This window comes from Echinops telfairi, unplaced genomic scaffold (genome assembly GCF_000313985.2).
Source record: "Echinops telfairi isolate 266 unplaced genomic scaffold, ASM31398v2 ScPeMD7_23;HRSCAF=83, whole genome shotgun sequence".
NCBI classification, from domain to species: Eukaryota; Metazoa; Chordata; class Mammalia; order Afrosoricida; family Tenrecidae; genus Echinops; species Echinops telfairi.
Window position 1 is genome coordinate 57561403 of NW_022103920.1, and position 8879 is coordinate 57570281.

General features: G+C 44.9%; 1 pseudogene; it reads right to left on the minus strand.

The window, feature by feature from the left end:
* Positions 1-1293: 1293 nt before the first annotated feature.
* LOC101649704 lies at positions 1294-3498 on the minus strand (annotated as a pseudogene).
* Positions 3499-8879: the final 5381 nt, after the last annotated feature.

Sequence of the window (8879 nt, forward strand, 5' to 3'; positions counted from 1 at the left end):
TGGTGTTGTCCTCCGCAGGGCCATGGGTCAGTGAGGGGCATCATGTCTCATAGTAGGGCTGGCCATGTGGTCCTCTCTGTGGACTGGCTGCTCTAATTGGGGTCATCATCCTCAAGGCCTGGTGGGCCAGGATGTGCTCCAGTCTCTCTTCCTCCACTGTCATCTGCTCCTGTGTGTTCTGGTCAGATATATCCTCCCGGAGCTGCAGATTCAGTGCCATCCTTTGAAATAACTTCTTCTCGGGGGAGGGGCAGGCATCCACTTAGTGTTTGGGACTGGGGTCAGCCCCCCAGACCTCTCCACTGGTTCCCTATTCCACGCCAACATGTTGTAACCCACCCAAGGGAAGGATATTGTTTATATCTCCACAGGAAAAGAGGGACCAGACTTCAACCCAGTGCTCCACGGTGTTTTTGTGATTAATCGCTGCTTTAATTATGTTCAATTTGTAACAATGTAAATACATCCCGCATGTCAGATATTTACATGACGATTTATAACAGTAGCAAAATGACAGTTATGAAGTAGCAACAAAAATAATCTTCTGGTTGGGGGTCACCACCATATGAGGAACTGTATGAAAGGGTCGCGGCATTAGGAAGGTAGAGAACCACTGTTCTGAAGGATGCTGATAAGAAAGATCCTTCTACCAGAGCCTCAGTTTCACACCAGTGAAAGACAAACCTCTTTCTGCTCTAGGTTCGACTTGTTTCTATAGAGAAGGACAAACACTCTGAGTTTCACAATCTTTGATCGACCATCAACCTGTGGTCACTTGGCTGTTTGGTAATTTCTGCCTGTTGATGGACAAGCCATTATTTATAGGAGCGTGACACTTGAAATCTCTTTTGTTTAGAATAGAATAAATGGTGAGTTTCTAGTTGGTTCTACCACACAGCACTGCTGTATATATATAGGACAGAGTAGAACTGCCCCACGGGCTTTCCGAAGCTGCCTCCCATCATTTTCTTAGGGAGCAGCTGGTCGATTTGAACTGCCAACCGTTTAGTTGGCAGCTGAGTACTTCACCACTGCACCACCACGGATCTTTCTGAACCTCCACAATACTCCCAGCCCCACCTCTGTGACTATTGTCCTGAAGTCATTTTCCAATCCTAACTATAAAGCTATGACTCAAGCTTCTTAGGAAATGTGGCTTTTTGTGACTGTGACTTGGCAGACCCTCTTGGCGGGGGAGGAGGGAGCTTTGGCACCCTTCATATATTTACCCTGTTGTATCTATTTTTAACACAGTTTACACTTTCAATCGTTGAGCACATGAAACTGTACTACTTAATGTATTTCTTCCGATCGCAGCGTACCATCTACAAATCTTTTGTCTTTCATTTGATCATCTACACCTGTTGCACAGTTCTTGCAGACACCGTCATCAACCTCCCTTCTCTTAACTTGGACGTTGGCCTGCGGCCGGGCGGGCCAGGGAGATTAAGGAGTGGGTTCCCACTCCGAATGTTTTCCATCTGGATCCTTTCTTCTTTGGCCTTTTGTGCTTGCTCCTTCCTGGCCTGCTCTTCAGCTCTTTCTGTTTAATTTTTTTCTAGTTCTGCAAGGAGCGCTGCCCGATCATCCTCATCACTCTCCTCCTCAAAATCTTCATCTTCATCCTCCTCATCCGTGAGAGGGGCATCTACATCAAGGTTGGCGGCAGGAATCTGGTCCAGCCTGGGCTTCTTTCACCCTCGGGTTGGCCGATGGCTACTTTTCTTCCATGCGGCATCTCTCTCTCTCTCTCTCTCTTCCAATTCTCTTCTGAAGTCACCGTTGCGAACTTCTTCAGGGGCATCCTGAGAGTTTTGTGTGTATCTTATCTTTGTGTGAGAGGGTAGGGCTCTGCTGGAATCCTGCTTTGATGGTTGGCTCAAATCACCTTCCCCTTTTCCTCTTCCACCTCTTGCAGGTTCAAAAGTTGGCCTGGCTGCTGTGGTCACTTTTTTATATGCGCCAGTCACTCCCTTGGGCCTAGGTCCGATGCAGCAGCCTCTAGAGATCACACGGATACCATCATTTTGTAAAAATATTTCCGTGTACAATTACTAAAACTACTAGAATTAGTAGAAATATAATTTCCTCAAGCGTCCATCATCCTTCCCAACCAGGCAAGGCTTAGAGCTTTAACGTCAGATTGAACTTCAATGCTGGCACAGGCAAAGCAACTAGGGTGAATTCTTTCTCTGAGAATATTTTATCCCCATGTCTTGTTTCTCAAGAACCCCTATCATTTTTGACCCTATTGGTCCCTTGTACCTGTCATTGTAACACCTGAACAGTATGTGACAACCGCCCTCCACCCCAAAACAATTCTCCCTAGTCACTCCTCCCCTTTACTAAACTGCACCTTATCACCTCTACAGCCAAACTTCCATACCCTGTGTTTCCATCCCTCAAGAGTTTGCTACATAACCAGGAAGAGATGGAATATATCCACACATGCTAAGGTGACAGTGGCATTTTTGAGTACTCGTATATGCTTCAAAGTCATGCCATGATACCTGACGCACTGTAAAGAGTCAATCAAGCAGAGCTATATAATTTTATTGATATCAATAGCTGCTTTTAAGGTGATTATCGTTTCAGTGACTTCCCCCATTGACATGAAAAGCAAAGACCCAGACTCATTGCCTTCAAGCAGATTCCAGCTCATAGTCACCCGCAAGTGCAGGGCAGAACTGCTCCCTAGGCTCCCCAGGTTGAAATCTTTACAGAAACAGACATCCTTCCCAGAGCATCTGGGGGATGAGTGCCGAGCACCTGTCATTTAGCAGCTGGGTGCCACCAGAGGTCCTAATTGAGTGTGGAATGAGAAATTTTTTTATGTCTCTCAGCAGACCCATGAGGGTGTGATCTGAGATGTTTTTTCAACCCTTCTAATATCTCCCTTCCTCTGCACTGAGGGATGCACTGGCTCCTGGCTCCTGGCAGTATCCGACCCTGATCAAGCTGCAGGCAGGGATCGGGCAACTCCCAGCACAGAAAGAATCGGCCAGGGTAGCAGCTCCAGGACCACTCACTTCCTCTTCCCAAGGAAGCTTTATTTCTCCAGCCTGAATTTCTCAAGTTCCCAACCTAAGACTCATGGGGCACCTTTGCACTCAATGTAGAATGAATAGAATTTTCCTTTCTCTAAGTCATGCCTAGCTGTCTGAATCTTCACCCTGGCAGGGCTTCAAATACTTTCTAACACGTGAAAGAGCCGCACAAGTACGCAGCCCTGCCTAAATCTCCAAGAGAAGCACAGGGATGGGCATCTCCCAGTCAAAATCCTAAAAGGTATGTTTAACACAATTCATGATTTTTCCACATGTACAATTTAGTGACACTCGGAGAAAGAAAGGGCTGGCTACTCCTGTAATGATTTATAGCCTCAGAACATCCTATCGAGGGACACTATATGAGTCGAATCAACAGCGTTGATAGGTTTTTAAAGTATGTTCATCACATTGTGCAAACATCACCAAAATCCCTGGCCAAATTTCCCATCACCGTAAACAGAACAGCCTTTAACAAAGCTGCAGCAGAGTTGTGCTAACATTCCAGCAGGATCGTAGTGCCCTAATTGTTCAGATTAATGGGGGGCCTTTCCCATTTGAAGTTCAGTAATCTGGAATAGTCCATCTCTATGGATGCAAGCCATGTGCCAAGCACTAATGCTTTCCCCACTTTGGCTGCTACACTGGACTTTGTTGAGTAGGACATATTTCTCATGTGAGTAAATGCTTATTTACCACTCTGTTGTAATGTGTAATTATCAAAAGTGATGCTTAATTATTTAATTGCCAGACCAAAAGGTAGATAAGTACTTGCTGCAAGCAAGATACAAAACCAAGCCTCTTCATATATATATGTAAAGATGTGCATATGATCATGAACATATAGATCTACAAGCATTTTCTATCCCTAAATTAATCTTTTCTTGCATATATCTTAGACCATCATAGGTCTGACCATCATAGGAGAATGGCAGCCATAAAGAAAGGAATTGCTAGATGGGCACAAGAGGTGAACTTTCCTGAAACAAAGCTGGTTTAGTAATAGTAGTTAGTGCTAATGACTATCACTAAAGACTAGTCAATGAAGTAACATTGACCTTGTCCTCTTGCTGCTCTCACCTTTGAGAAAATACATTCCATGTCTGGTGAGAGCCTGTAGTGACCAAATGACATGTAGAAGTCACTCAAGATGGAGACAGGTGATCCACTACGAACACAGTTTCTTCCCTGTAGTCTAGAAGTTAGCCCAAAGCAGGGCTGGTCCTTTGAGGAACTATGAAAAAGGGGGTGCTCATTTAAGCTGTCTGTGGTTTGTGATGAACAGGAAGTACCTACGGGAGGAAAAGAGATGAGACCTGAAGCAAGGAAGCAATTTCAGAAATGCACTCCTCTCACAACCATACCTTTTCTGAGAAGACGTCCTTGTGGACTGTTTCTCAGATATGGTCACTGGAGGCTCGGGGAGGGGTGAAGTTATACCAGCTCACAATGGCTAATAATAATAATGACTATTAAGTGAGTACAGTTGACCTTTGGACAGCATAGGGGTGAGGGGTGCTAACCATTTGTGTAATTGAAAATGCACGTATAATTCATAGTTGCCTCTTTAACACCATAAGTTTGAACCACCAGGGCCCACTTTTAAGCCCACTTAAAAAAAAATCATTTTATTGGGGTCTCTCATAGCTCTTATCACAGTCCATCCATCCATCCATTGTGTCAAGCACATTTCTACATATGTTGCCATCATTATTTTCAGAACATTTTCTTTCTACTTGAGCCCTTGGTATCAGTTCATCTTCCCCCCTTCCTCACCCTCCCTCCCTCATGATCCCCTGATAATTTATAAAATTTTTTGTTTATGTCTTACACCAGTAACTGTCTCCCTTCACCCACTTTTCTGTTGCCCGTCCCCTGGGAGGGGGGTTATATGTTGATCATTGTAATCAGTTCCCCTTTCTCCCTCTACCTTCCCCTTACCCTCCTGGTATCGCTACTCTCATTATTGGTCCTGAGGCGTTTATCTGTCCTGGATTCCCTGTGTTGTGAGCTCCTATTTGTACCAGTGTACTTGTTCTGATCATAGCAGGATCTGTAAGGTAGAATTGGGGTCATGAGACTGGGTGGAGGAAGCATTAAAGAACTAGAGGAAAGTTGTGTTTCATTGGTGCTATACTGCAGCCTGACTGGCTCATCTCTTCCTTGTGACAACTCCTGTAAGGGATGTCCAATTGTCTACAGACAAGCTTTGGGTCTCCACTCTGCCTTCCCACTCATTCACATTAATATGATATTTTTCTTTGGTTCTTTGATGCCTGACACCTAATCCCATCAACACCTCATGATCACTCAGGCTAGTGTGTTTCTTCCATGTAGGCTTTGTTGCTTCTCACCTAGATGGCTGCTTGTTTACCCTCAAGCCTTTAAGATCCCAGATGCTATATCTTTTGATAGCCAGGCACCATCAGCTTTCTTCACCCCATGTACTTATGTACCCATTTTGTCTTCAGGGATCGTGTCAGGGAAGGTGAGCATCACAGAATGCTGAAGCTCACTTTTTTCCTTATTGCTATTTCAGTGAGTTCAAGTGTTGCAACTATCCACGTGACACTAAGCATACCCATGTGAGAAGTTTGTTTCTCCAATAAAAGAGATGAAGTGCTCGCACAGAAATGACTAGTTTTACATGGTATTTTCAGCAGATACTTGAGCTCACCACAATAGCAACAGAGTGTGTGTGTGTGTGGAGTGGGAGGGTCTGTGTATAAGTAGGCTTGCTTGCACAGTTTAAACCTATGTTGTTCAAGGGTCAACTGGAATAAATGTTCGATTTGGATTTATCTACACTCATTCTTCACTTGTTGATATGATTAGATTCTGTGGCAGTTACATAATATTACAACTTGAATGAAAGGATGGAGTCTAGCCTGTAAATCAGTTTGCAGCTTGATGACCTCATGTGGAGGCACAATGGAGATAAATAGCTCACTGGAGGCCGGACTCATGCTCTCTCCCTTCCCTTTCCTGTTGCTGAGACACTCAGAGAGCTGGAGTAGACACATGGAAACCAGTGCCAGCATTGCGATGCTTCCACAAGACCTCTACCCACTGGCCTGTGATCTTCCTCCATTTGGCATCCTTGCTGTGTGAGTCTCAAGAGGAATTTATGGGCTAATATTGAACTCATGGACTTTATCTGGACTAGGCTGGGATTTTTGCTGATGCATAATTGCTCTTGATATTAAGTTCTCTCTTACACATATATGAATATCTCTGGATTTGTTCCTCTAGTCAACCCAGACTAACGCAGGTTCCAAAGAGAGCTGACGAGTAGGATGCATAGGTCACCTGAAGACTGGGTTCTCAGAACTGCTCTGCCCCTGACACCAGTGAACTCCAAGATCCTGCCATCGTCGGTTCTCAAGAACACCTGGGCACAGTGGCTAGACTAGAGGCACAGTTGGTGGCTCTGGGACTCAGGCAACCACCCCGACCAGGGGTCACGATGAAAGGTGAAGATTGCTGCCCATGCTCATGTCTCTAGCAGCTTCCTCCTTTGCAGTTCCAGCCACCTGCTGCCACCCGACAAGCTGGGGAAGACACCATAGAAACAAGGAACTCGTCATTGGTCTGGAGAACTTGGGATCCAAGGCCAAGAGCCTGGAGACTCAGAGCTGCTGGCAAGAAGAGCTTAGCAGCCTACGTGGTATAGGAGGAAGGCTCGGTTGGATTCTGCTGCAGCTTCCAGGCTCCAAGTTGCTCCCAGTACCCTCTCCACTTAAGTCCTTGGTATCCCCAGGGTTCTTGATAGAAGGGAGAAGCAGCAGTGATATCATACAACTCTGCCTTTTCCTGGGCTCTTTGGGCCACTCCTGGGTCTTTCTCCAAAGGGTTCCCTCAAAAGCCATCTCAGTCGGCTCTTTCACGTGAAGAGCTGAAATAGTGGCCTCAGGAATAGGAACAGGGCGAGCAAAATGTCTTCTGGAGAGTTGGCTGCTACAGCTGGGAGCTGGAAACAGGGAGGAAAGCCAGGTTAATGTGAACAATAGGCAAACGACACATTGTTTTTTATGATTGTAAATTTGAAACAAGACCATTGATAACTGCGGAGTGGGTGTGTTGTTTTTTTATAATGATTCTATTAGGTACATCCTATCTTACTCTGCATCTTATAGATGAGGAGACTAACACTTCGAGAGTAAGTTCACCATCCATCTTCACACGCACGGCTAAGAAGTGGCAGGAGCCAAACTGGAAATCAGATCATCACACTGTAGATTGCATCACGTTAATCACCGATGTCAACCAACACACCTTGCCTTGGGGCTGCTGCTAACGGTTTCCAAAGCTCACGATGGAAACATGAGGGAAAATAGATCAGTCCCCACCCATTTTTAGTGTTCTTCGGGTCTGATGGGAAGTCATGGAAGACGCCTGCCAAGAACATGAAAACAACAATAACCCAAGGTTCTGGTGAAACAGCTTCTCTTCATGACTCAACCCTTACAAACAAGTCACGACTCCTTTTTCCTTGCTTGACACTGGCTGCCGAGGCAGGAAGCAGAGTGCGGGTTTACTGTTGGTTAAGGGTGTTTAGCGGCTCCCACTCCTGGGACTCATTAACACAAAAATGATGTCACAATAACGTCATGGTCTTAGTAATGTTGGAGGTGACTACTCATTGAAGAATTCTTCCCTTGACAAGGGGCATTGATAAGTGCTGGCCATCCTCCTAAAGGATAAGAGGGGGCCCATCTCTTCAGTGGGTGTGTTTGAAGAGGCCTCTTTATAAATTCCCTTCACACCTTTGTAGGGAGTAGCTGCTGTCTCTGGAAACCTCCTAGAGGCTGAAGAAGATACTGGGATAAATGGTGCAGCTCTTTCCTGGAATAAGACTTTGGAGCAATGTCTCCGCCATGATAGACAAGGGCACACTGAATTCAAATAGCAGGAGCTCATGGACATGGTTGATGTGTGGCCACCACCTTGCCTGGGCTGCCTGAAATAGTCCCTACACCCAAGTCCCCCCCACTTCAAAAACAGACAGACAGACAGACAGACCTACAAACTGCAGAAGATAAAATTGGTGCTAGAACACCGTCAAAATGTTTTAATATTCAACTCACTGTAGAGCCCGGGGCTCCAGACTTGTTTTGCTGTATGGTCTGTCTTACGTTGATGCAGGTGAAATCCATGAGGATTTCTAGATAAAGAGAAAACAGTGTGTCAGTGACGAGGTACACCAGAAATGCCCTTGGCTGGGTAAGTAATTTAGATCATGGCTCATTTCTTGCCAAGTAGACTGCAACTCATAGCAGCCCCATGTGACAAAGTAGGATAGTCCTATAGGGTTTTCCTGGCTGTAATCTTTTTTTAAATTTAATTTATTATGTTTTCGTGAAGATTTACACCCAGCTTAGATTCCCACTCAACAATCCCTGCACAAATTGTTCAGTGACACTGCTTGCTCATCCATAATGAGTGGATGTTCTCATTATTTCTCTTTTAGCTGTTTCATTTCCTTTTTTTTTTTTAAGTTCTAGTGACATAATCACATACCACCCACTTCAATGGTTTGACCATACTATTGGCAATTGTCTTTTTTAAAAAATCAATTTACTGGGGGCTCATACAATTCTTATCACAATGCATACATCCATCCATTGTGTCTAGCACATTTGTTCATTTGTTGCCATCAACAATCTCAAAATGTTTTCCTTCTATTTGAGCCTTTGATATCAGCTCCTCATTTCCCCCCTCCCTCTTCATCCCCCCTCCTTCATGAACCCTTGATAATTTATAAATTATTATTTTGTCATATCTTACACTGTCCGACATCTCCCTTCACCCACTTTTCTGTTGTCCATCCCC